Source organism: Lepidochelys kempii, chromosome 11 (genome assembly GCF_965140265.1).
Source record: "Lepidochelys kempii isolate rLepKem1 chromosome 11, rLepKem1.hap2, whole genome shotgun sequence".
Lineage (NCBI taxonomy): Eukaryota > Metazoa > Chordata > Testudines > Cheloniidae > Lepidochelys > Lepidochelys kempii.
In genome coordinates, this window is record NC_133266.1 from 25,880,317 (window position 1) to 25,892,350 (window position 12,034).

General features: G+C 42.1%; 1 protein-coding gene across 13 annotated transcripts in view; it reads right to left on the reverse strand.

The window, feature by feature from the left end:
- Window positions 1-12,034, reverse strand: part of ORC4 (origin recognition complex subunit 4) — a 407,571-nt gene that overhangs the window by 67,967 nt on the left and 327,570 nt on the right. For 3 of the 13 annotated variants that reach the window (XR_012154243.1, XR_012154241.1, XR_012154237.1), the window contains exon 2: window positions 6,171-6,259. The exons of the other annotated variants lie outside the window; for them this stretch is intronic. The gene's annotated coding sequence lies outside the window, so the exon portion shown is untranslated. The remainder of the gene's footprint in view (window positions 1-6,170; window positions 6,260-12,034) is intronic. 13 annotated transcript variants of the gene reach the window in all.

Here is a 12,034-nt window from a genome sequence, read left to right on the forward strand (position 1 = left end):
ACACAGTTATACAACTTAATTTCCTAGTGTAGACCATGCCTCATAAGCAACTACATTAGGGTAGTCAGGGCTGTCCCTGTGGGGTATAGGGCCTGGGACAACCCCTCCTGCTGTCCTAGGCCCCATGCCCACTCCAACCCTTCCCCCAAGCTCCTGCCCTGCCTGTTCCCACCCCCATTCCATTCCTTCCCCCAAACTCGCACCCTCCCCACAAAGCAACGCTGGGAGCTGGCAGGGTAGGCTGGGTCGCTCGCTGCTGCCCTGGACCTCGCATCCATCCTATGGATGGGATGGCTCAGCTCTGGGTGGAGTAATTATGCCACATGCTGTTAACCCATTTCCTAATCAATGGGACACTATAATCAAAGAAAAGCAAGTAACTGCAGCTCTCAATGTCAGCATGAGCAAAAGGATAACTAAAACCAGGAAATACCCTCAGAGAGAGCCTGAGTCGAAGGACATGTGTAGTGTCAACAATTAGATTGTACCAGCATACCATCCCCAATCAAAACATTAACATGTTTATAGTGAAAAATAAAGATAAATTTCAACTGTCGACAATAATTCATCCAATCTACAAAACAAGCTTTATTCTTCCAAGTGCAGTAGTTTGAGATATTGGATTCAAGAAAATTTTAGGTGTGTGGCCATTTTGAAAACAGTTACAGCAAACTTCAAGTCACATTTTCCCTGCACAAACTGCTACAGCAAACTCAAGCAGTGTGCAAGCTACAATAAACTTTTAAAAGTTACATTGTAACCCATGTTAAAATGGAACTCCTGATGCATCCTTGACTGTGATGGAGCTAACACCCTACCATAACACTGCTGTGCCACACAGGATCCATGCGTAGAACTACTGGTGCAAAGTGTTTCTCAGCTACAGCCCCCCTCCAGAAGGAGGTGGTTTTAACATTTAAACGGCTTTGAAGCTCCCAGGCATAGCAAGGTTGTCTTTAAGTTCCTTATGCCACAACAATAAGATAGACTTTGGGAGAAGGGGAGCATCAGCTCACCCACTGAGATAAATGGGTCAGTTACCATCTTCACTCCTCTCCATGGTTCCTCCAACCTACTGGGGCCCTGGAAGTAACCTAGTGGAAGAACATGGGCAAGAAAAGTGAGAAATTGTTTTCAGAATGATTTTCTAAACAAGCAGCCATTCCATGGCCTAAGATAAAACCCAGGACTCTCTGAGGTGGCAAGGACACACTGAGGGGGACTGCATTTAAGGGTTTGTTGTTTTCTTAAGATCTGTAATGCTAGGGTTACTTAAGAGTGAAAACTTTTGTGATTAAGAGATTCCTTTCCTTTATTGCCATAGAGTCCCTGAAGGGTGTAATGGAGGGGGGGGAGGGAGAAACAAAAACAAACAAAAACAGAACTTTCCACAGTCAGTGGACTTGGTGCAGTTTCATGTTTAAGTAACTAGGGGGTGGAGGAGGGCTGAGGTATTGCTTTGGTCTAAGTGGCCAGACTGTAGGGTCCAACTACCCAAGAAGAAAGCTAAACACTGGATCTGCATTTGTGAATATGTTTATCAGTCACTACCCAAACCCAGGGGACTCTGGAGCACTAGGGATTCAGCAGTCAGATCCAATCACAACCATCTGGTGTCCATTCAGAGAGTAGAACTGGGCCAAGGACAATCTGAGCACCCCATTCTTTCTTTTTTCTTTCAGAAGCTCAGGGGAACAAGAAGGGAAGAAAATAGCTCTTCAAGCAGATGTCCCTGAACCTCCTCGGGTTGGGGTTTAGGGAGGGAACCACATTTCATATGAAGTTATGGTTGGTAGGTATCTGGTAATCTGAATTGTTCTCTCTCTCCACTTTGGATAGCTATTACTATCACTAATGCATATAGAAATTTATCCTCTTGATTTTCTTAGTGTGGGTGGGATATACCTCAACAGCTCCTAAAAACCCCTTACATTTCCAAGTACTGTCAATACATATTAAGGGAAAGTAAGGAACCAAGCATTTCAAATAACTAGATACATATCCTTAAACAATTTTTGAATTTCTGTGTACTTACTGAGCATTTGCAAGTGTTACGTTAAATACAAGCAATAGCTTTCTTTGACAGGCTAATGGTGGGTAAAAATAAAGGCTTTCGTTAAAAAAAAAAAAACCGGTTTTTTTCCCCTCAATGCGTTTTATCAAAAAAAACCCCCAATCTTAAAATTAGTTAATTAAGATATGATAGCTCAAAGATATTTCATCATGGAATAGGGAATATAAATTCTAATTCTATAGTATGAGATAATATATTCATGTAAAGTTTAAGAAAAGCTTTGTAAACAAGTCCCAATAGTTCATGGATTAGGGACCCAATCTTATGTGGTTCCACAGGCTTTTGTATAGATTTAGGTTAATCTTTCTATCTACACAATGGGACTCAGTGCTCAGTCCAGAAGACACCATCAGAGATGCTTAGTTTTGCAGTTCTCAAACTCTGGATTTGTCTCCCCAGAGGTAACATTCTTGTTAACAGCAAAAATGTTTTTAAATAAATAGAGAGATGAGAAACAGACCTCAACTCTATTATCCCACTGCAAATTTGTGCGCACAGAGTCAATCCCTTACCTCTCTCAAAGTGCAAAGTTTCAAAAAGTTCAATGAATAGAAGATTGTTGGGACAAGGAAGAAAAAGTCTCAAGATAAATGTGAGACGCAAGGGACATATGCTTGTTTTGTTAAAATATGTTTGCTGTTGAAGAAAAAAATCCAGAATATATCAAGTTGTTGTTGTTTTAGTTAAAAAACAATTTAAATGTCTGTCTGGTGATGATCTCCTATTACAGCATGGCAAGAAAATCCTCCAAATGTTAAAGATTAACCTGTTGACTTGGAGATAGTTCATCTCCCAATGACTTCATAAATATTTGCTTCAGTTACTTTTGGTAAATGAAATAACAAACAATCACTCATTTTGTGATATAGCCGTAAAACTAATCTGAAAAGTTTTCAAAATAAATCACTTTAAAAATGTTGTGTACCCCTTCTAAAAATGAAACCTACATCTACCTGAGTTGTGAAGAATATGTATGAAGGTTCTAACAACCAACAAGAATGCACTTTTATGTAGAAATCCATGATTAAATAGAGTCTTCCTGACTACTGATTTAAATCAAATTGATTTAAATAAAATCCACCCTGCAGGGTAACAAACGTTGTGGATAGGGTGAGGGGAATGTGGTAGATGTGGTCTATCTTGACTTTAGTAAGGCTTTTGATACTGTTTCATATGACCTCCAACAAACTAGGGAAACACAACCTAGATCAGTGGTCTCAAACTCAAAATGACCATGAGGGCCACATAAGGACTAGTACATTGGCCCAAGGGCCACACCACTGACCAACACTCCCCCCCCCCGCCCCAGCCCTGCCCCCACTCCACCATTTCTGTGAGGCCCTGCCCCTCCCTCATTCCAACCCCTTCCCTGAAATCTCCACCGCCAGGGGGTACAGGAGGGGTGCATCAGGGGGCTCAGGACAAGGGGGTTCAGCTGTAGGAGGGCTAGGGGCACGGATCTGGCCCAGCACACGCTGGGGCAGGGCAGGCTCCTTGCCTGTGTGCCCTGCCCCCGCAGCGCTCCAGGAAGCGACCAGGACCCAGGGGGCACAAGGGTCTGTGTGTTGCCCTGGCTGCTCCTCCAGGTACCTCCCCCAAAGCTCCCATTGGCGGGGAATGAGGAACCGTGGCCAATGGGAGCTTCAGGGGAGGTACCTGGAGGAGCAGCCAGGGCAACATACAGACCCCTGTTCCCTCCATACCCCAGGTCCCAGCCGCTTATCAATGATTTAGATAATGGCAGCAAGAGTACACTTAAAGTCTGCAGATAATACCAACCTGGGAAGGATTACAAGTGCGTTGGAGGATAGGATTAAAATTCAAAATGATCTGGACAAACTGGAGAAATGGTCTGAAGTAAATCGGATGAAATTCAATAAGGAGAAATGCAAAGTTCTCCACTTAAGAAGGCATTATCAGTTGCACATATAAAATGAGAAAGGACTATCTAGGAAGGAATACTGTGGAAAGGGATCTGGGGGTCATGGTGGATCACAAGCTAAATATGAGTGAACAGTGTAACACTGTTGCAAAAAAGCAAACATCATTCTGGGATGTATTAGCAGGAGTGTTGTAAGTAAGACATGAGAAGCAATTCTTCCACTCTACTCCACACTGATTAGGCCTCAACGGGAATATTGTGTCCAGTTCCAGGTACCACATTTCAGGAAAGATGTGGACAAAGTGAAGAAAGTCCAGAGAAGAGCAACAAAAATGATTAAAGGTCTAGAAAACATGACCTCTGAGGGAAGATTTAAAAAATTGGATTTGTTTAGTCTTAAGACAAGACAGAGGGGACTTAAATAGTTTTTAAGTACATAAAAGGCTGTTACAAGGAGAAGGGAGAAAAATTGTTCTCTAACTTCTGAGGCTAGGACAAGAAGCAATGGACTTAAATTGCAGCAAGGGCAGTTGGGGTTGGACATTAGGAAAAATCTTCCCATCAGGGTGGTTAAGCACTGGAAAAAATGGGAGGTTGTGGAATCTCCATCACTGGAGATTTTTAAGAGCAGGTTAGACCTGTCAGGGACGCTCTAGATAATACTTGGTCCTGCCACAAGTGCAGGGGACAGGACTAGATGACCTCTCGAGGTCCTTTCCAATCCTCCAATTCTATGACTTTCAGTAGCAGGAGATGACCAATAGCTTGGGGCCAGAAAAGGTGCTGACTGACATAGTGTATTAGTGGATCACTTGCACATTGCCAAAGCCCTTCTTAAGACTCACTCACATGCTACTCTTCTGCTGTGTTGCAGCCAAGTTAAATTCACATAATTGAGGCACTGGTTCATACACAAGCGATAAGGAAATATGAGATCAGCATAAGGACTGGGAAAATGAGACAGAAGAAACTGTCACATACGGTCAAGTAAATAACTTCTTTTGGAAATCCCAGAGATGAATCTTAAGAAGATGGCATCCTATAGTTGTTTGTTGTTTTGTTTGCTTGCTTACAGTGGGGTAGTGGAGGAAGCAATAGCAGCATAGCATTAAAGAACAAGGCACTGAATGGCTTTATTTTCAAGGATGAAGTTTAGAATCTGGAGAACACCCGACAACCAGAGTTGTACAGAACTCTTGGCTGTCCTTAAAATTTACATTTTGAGAAACTGAGCTATAGAAGGCAAGAAAAAGCTGGACAAGTGATTTCAGAAAAGTTACTAGAACACAACAGTAAGAGGGTTGCCGTTGTTAAAAAGGGGAAGTTTTCAAAAAGCTATTTTGAGTGGCAAAGAAGTGCATGGACACTGTCAACACTCATTACCCTTCTGTATTCACAATAACCACTGTCCCAATGTTTAAGTGCTTTATCTGCCATCATTCTCAGGTGTAATTATTCTCTTATTTATTTAGGAAGTTTTAACAGGTTTACAAATCCTTGCCATGTAAGTATCCGGGACCAAAAAAAAATAAAATCACTACAACAGTAAGCTTTTGTTTGGAGAAAAAGTAATATAATCAGATCTCTCTGTTTAACAGTGTGTTACCATATTAGTGAGTGAGCATCTTTACATTACCTATGACATGCTGTTTCTGGCAATTTTATTACATTAAGTGACATGTCCGATTACCACATTTAACAAGCCAACCATGTCGATCAAATGTTAATATTCAAAAAAGTTGGAAAAGTATACTAGTTTTTTTTTAAGTGACTATACTTTGAATATTAAATACATGGTAACCAAATATCTGTTTCTATTTTTCCCCTCTCTCAATTTTGCTGGGTATGTAATCAGTGCATTGTTTTTAAAATAAAAATCTCCCTTTTTTAAAAAAAAGCTTCAGCATAATAAAGAGCTCAATTCTGCAGAGATTCCACAGTTGGTAATGTCACTGAAGTCAGTGGAATTTTACATATGAAGCCGTTTCAAATAACTCCTTCAGTAGCACAATATTTATTATACAATATTAAAAAGGAATTTTCAATTTTCTTCAGAAACCACTGTTTTCAGAGGTGCCATTCAGTGAATGGGAGAGTCATCTCAGGGTTGGATCTGGCCATTTTAATGGTACAGAATGGTGAGAGCCAGTAAACATTAACTATGCCAAATACTAACAGAAATAGTTCTGGCCTTGTTCAGAGAAGTATACTTGCCAAACTTCTTGAAAAATGCAATAGTCCAGAAGCTCTCTCTTGACACTGATAACCTCTCCAGCTACTGTTGTCTCTCTAACCTTCCTTTCCTGGGCAAAATAATCAAGAAAGCACATGTTACATCAACTAATGTCCCACATGCATTACAATCAGCCTTTGGGCCAGGGCACAGCACTGAGGCAACTCTAGTAGCACTTTAGATCATTGACACAGGCAAAATCTTAATGCTCATACTGATGGACCTCTACAGCATTCCACAGAGCAGACCTTAATGTACTATTAAGAAGCCTTATGACACACTAAGAATAAACATTACAGAATTACAGTGGTTCCAATCATTCCTTTCAAGAAGAACGACGAGTGGTAAGAGGTAATTACTCCTCCTTTCCAAAGGTGCTCAAGTGTAGAGTCCCTCAAGGATCCATGCTATTTGCCCCATTTCTCTTCCATACTTTTGTGAAGCCCCTGATGTCTCTCTGAGTTACTCCTGTCTACACCTAAGATGCTGCAGCAGCGTGCTTCAGTGTAGATACTACTTACATCGGCGTAGGTAATCCACCTCCCCGAAATGCAGTAGCTATGTCAACGGAAGAGACATAGCCATACCAACATAAATTCCTCGTGTAGACCAGACCTTAGTTGCCAACAATCCGCAGACAACACAATTATTTCTCTCATTCAGCACTGATGCAACTACTGCCACTAACAGGATATTAGTATGCCTACAAGAGACCAGCTCTTGGATGGGCACCATGATGGCAGATGAAGTAGTGTTGATAAACGCAAAGTAATGCACATTGGAGGGGAATAAAATTAACTAAATTAACTGTATTACTCAAGAAAGGGACCTGGGCATCACTGTAGACAGCTCAATGTACCCCTGTGGTAAAAAAGGTCACACGATGTTAGGATGCATTAGGAATGGGAGGGAGATCAATATGGAAATCATAATGCTATTATAGAAATCTCTGAATTAGATGAACTATGGGTCTCGTCCAATTAGCCAATTCTTGTGTAACTTTGTAAGTCCTGCTTTGTGCTTTCAGCCTAAATCTTATTCTATATCAGATTATAAAGAAAACAAAAGTCCTACTGACTTGCCAATTACTCATGTTTAATGCACTTGAATTTTTGCTAATTTGCTCCCCAAATGGCTGTAGTGATCGTAAAGCCACAATTTCTTTTATATTTTAATCTAGTAACTTTTCATGAGGGCACAAACAACCCATAAAAAGCTTGTAAACTTCTGTATGTATTTTATGTTAGGCGATTCCAGTACACCAGGAATGTTCTCATATTATAAATCAGTTTCATCCTACTGTCAAAGTCAAATTTTTTATTATATTTTACCTTTCAAGAAGAACCTCATTCTCTAGTTACCTTTTAGTAAGCAGAACTCCTCTGTTAACAACCATCAATTTCGGTCTACTTCTAGACATACATGTTTTAGTGAAGAGTCTATTTCCAATATACATGGGGGCCACTTCTAAAGGCACAGTGATTTAAATTATATGGAGAGAAACGAGTTTCCCATTTCAAATCACAATCTGCTGCAAGTAAGTCACCCCTCTTACTGAGCAGTGTAACAACCTGCACTTTCAGAACAATAATTTAAATATTCACCTAACCTGGTCACCAGTTTGCTGTAAAAAGACTGAATTCTTTCCTCCCTCCATGCCCACATCCTCAGCTAAAAAGAGAAGCAGCAGCAGACCAATCATAGCAAGTACTCTGAAAAGCTAAGCTGCACAGTGAACTCCACTAGTTTAGATAGATTTTTCTACTTTTAAAAAAAAACAAAGAATGTAGCCTTCTGCAAGACCGGTGTATGTTCAAATTTTCTTTAGTTACAAAGCTTCTTTGTAACATATTAATGAAATTAAGATCTGAGACTTGATTTGGCCCTCAGACTGCCTTCTTAATGAATTTGAAATATCTAATAAATTCAGACATACTTAATTTTAATTGAGTTATTTGTGAAGGGCCGGAATATGGCACCTTCTCTTACATTTGGTAGTTCTATTGAACTCATTGGATTACGTACTCATTGAGAATAAAAGTAGCAGAATCAGGCCCTGTGTGTATAATTATTTATATATGTTCTCAGCAAGGTTAATGTTTGATTTACACTATACATATTATGAGCTTGATACAGAAATTACTGGGGGAAATTTAATGTCCTGTGTTACACAGGTCACGGTAGGTGATCACAATGGTCCTTTCTGGCCTTTGATAAGATGACATAGAAGCTACTAGTCAAAAAGTTTCAAATTACCTCCACTATAGCTAAGGCTATGTCCACATTAGGAGATCGTTATCAGTATAGAAATAATGGTATACTGTATCATCAAAGTGTTCCTACTGTAGATGCAGCCAAAACAGCAAACCACATTCTATACCAGTAAAAGCAGTTTTGCCAGTGCAGCTGCATCTACAATACAACACAGCTGTACTGGCAGAAGTCTGTACTGTAGACAAGGCCTAACTCCCTAGAATGGTATGTACAGTCAATACAGTGTGAATTCGGTTCATCTCCAGGGCTCAGAAGCAGCTGCTACATGCTCTACTCCCGAGGGCATTATGCACCAAAAAACTAAAAATTCTGCAAATTTTATTTGTCAAATAAATGTGGAGGCTCCAGCATGGCACTGGGGAACACAGGCCACTAGCTGCACAGAGGAAGTAGATCAGATGTGGGAACAGTTCTCTGTACAGGGATCCCTATCCCTGAGCTGAAGAGCAATGGGTGCAGGAAGCGGGGGGAGTTTGCAGAGCTTCCTGAAGCCGGAGAAGAAATTTGGGGGTAGGTCTGACCCAGCCCCGGATGCCATGCAGGGGAAGAGAAAATCCCATCCTCCCCAGCCAAGCCGGGACTACCAGCTAAGCACAGTGCAATGTAGGAACCACCAGTGGGTCTTCCCCAGTCCCGCCTCCTGCCCCACAGTCATTTACCTCTGGCCAGCTGCCCTTAGCAACTGAAACTCACTGATGGGGACGGTCGCAGGACTGCACTTCTGGCTTCCTTTTGCTTCCCCATCAGAAAGTCATTTTTTGGCAGGGAAGCAAAGAAATCTGTGGGTGACATGAATTCTGCACATTACTCCCCCAGGAGTAATGTGCATATGCCTTACTGAAATTTCTCTGAAGGTACTATCATGTTCTACAGAATTTCAGCTTTCACTAAAAAAACAAAGTCTCTAACTGTTAGAGTTGCACAGAATGGTTCAAAATTTGAGCCAAAAAACCAGCAAAGATGTCTATGGATGTCAAGGTTCCTTCCCCACTCTGAATTCTAGGGTACAGATATGGGGCCCTACATGAAAGACCCCCGAAGCTTATTCTTACCAGCTTAGGTTAAATGCTGCCACCACCAAAGTGTTAAACAAAGAACAGGGGAAGTGCCCCCTTGGAAATGTCTCCCCTCGCCCCCAAAATATCCCCGTCAAGCACTACACCCCCTTTCCTGGGGAAGGCTTCATAAAAATCCTCAACAATTTCCATAGGTGAACACAGACACACACCCTTGGATCTTAAGAACAATGAGAAAGCAATCAGGTTCTTAAAAGAAGAATATTAAAGAAAAAGTAAAAGAATCACCTCTGTAAAATCAGGTAAATACCTTACAGGGTAATCAGATTCAAAACATAAGGTTTTGCCTAGAAGGATTCTCTAGTTACAAAAAGACACACAAACAGGAATATACAACCCATTCAGCACAACTTATTTTATCAGTCATTTAAAAAAACAGAATCTAACGCATATCTAATTAGATTGCTTATTAACTCTTTACAGGAGTTCTGACCTGCACTACCGCTCTGGTCCCGGCAAAAGCATCACACAGACAGAGAGAACCCTTTGTTTCGCTCCAGCTTTCAAAGTATCTTGTCTCCTCATTGGTCATTTTGGTCAGGTGCCAGCAAGATTATTTTAGCTTCTTAACCCTTTACAGGTGAAAGGGTTTTTCCTCTGGCCAGGAGGGATTTTAAAGGTGTTTACCCTTCCCTTTATATTATGACATGCCCCCCAAATCACAGATAGGGTGAAACGCTGGCTGGGATTTCTTCCTGGAGCTCTAGGAGAGAACAGAGTTAATAAGACACATGCACCTCTAAATATACTACCAAGTATATAAAGATGAACAATATTCTCCACATCTCAAGGACGCTTGTAACCAGTTGATTCTGGAAAACTTTCACAGGAGAGTGCATCAGCCACTTTGTTAGAAGATCCTAAGATGTGTTGGATGTCGAAATCAAAATGTTGGAGAGCTGAACTCCACCAAATAAGCTTTTTGTTATTTCCCATGGTGGTATGAAGCCACTGTAGCGCAGCATGGTCCGTTTGGAGGTGGAAACACCGTCCCCAAATATATGGGCGTAGCTTTTCCAGAGCGACTGACCAGTTGCTTTCCCTCTCAGACAGCTTCTTGCTGAGAAACACTACAGGATGGAATTTTTGATCCGGTCCTTCCTGCATTAAAACTGCTCCCACACCACGCTTGGACGCATCTGTGGTTACTAAGAACGGTTTGTCAAAGTCTGGAGCCCTGAGACTCAGACATGAGTGTCGCTTTAAGCTGGTTAAAGGCCTTCTGACACTCTTCAGTCCACTAAACGGCATTTGGCTGTTTCTTTTTGGTTAGGTCTGTCAGTGGGCCGGCAATTTGGCTGTATTGCGGTACCAATCGCCTGTAATATCCGGCCAAGCCTAAGAAGGACTGGACCTGTTTCTTTGTCTTTGGGACAGGTCACATTTGGATAGAATCCACTTTGGCCTGTAGGGGGGTTGATAGTTCCTTGGCCCACCTGGTGTCCAAGGTAAGTCACTCTGTTTAGGCCTGTTTGACACTTCTTAGCCTTAACAGTTAGTCCTGCCTCCCTTATGTGCTCGAAGACTTTTTGTAGATGTTCCAGGTGTTCTGCCCAGGAATCCGAAAATATGGCCATATCGTCAAGGTAGGCAACTGCATATTCTCCTAATCCCGCTAGGAGACCATCTACAAGTCTTTGGAAGGTGGCGGGTGCATTGCGCAGCCCAAAAGGGAGTTCTCTAAATTCATACAGCCCGACATGTGTGGTGAAGGCTGACCTTTCCTTGGCAGATTCATCTAGCGGTACCTGCCAGTACCCCTTGGTTAAGTCCAAGGTAGAGATGAACTGGGCCCGTCCCAGTTTCTCTAATAGTTCATCTGTGCATGGCACTGGATAGTTGTCTGGGCGAGTTACAGTTAGCTTACGGTACTCCACACAGAAAAATCTCTCCCCATCTGGTTTGGAAACTAGAAATCACTGGAGATGCCCATGCACTGCCAGAGGGGAGGATTACACCTATCTGTAGTATATCGTGGATCTCCTGTTCTATAGCAGTTTTAGCTTGAGGAGACAACCGGTAAGGTTGGGCTTTAATTGGGTGAGCATTATCTGTGTCAATGGAGTGGTATGCCTGTTCAGTCAGTCCTGGGGTGGCTGAGAACGTTGGCGCGTAGCTAGTGCACAGCTCCTTGATCTGCTGTTGCTGCATATGCCCAAGGGTCATGGAGAGGTTCACCTCTTCCATGCCACCAGCACTTTTCCCTTCGTAGTAGACACCTTTAGGCCACGAAGCGTCATCTCCTCCCTGGGCCGTAAACTGATAAACCTTTAATTCTCTAGAGTAAAAGGGCTTTAGAGAATTAATATGGTACACCTTAGGCTTTCGGTTGGAGGTGGGGAATGCTAGGAGATAATTAACAGCTCCCAGGCGCTCCTGGACCATGCATGGCCCTTTCCACGACGCTTCCATTTTATGGACCTGGCGCACCTTTAAGGCCATGACCTGGTCCCCTACTTTGAAGGAACGCTCTCTGGCATGTTTATCGTATCAGG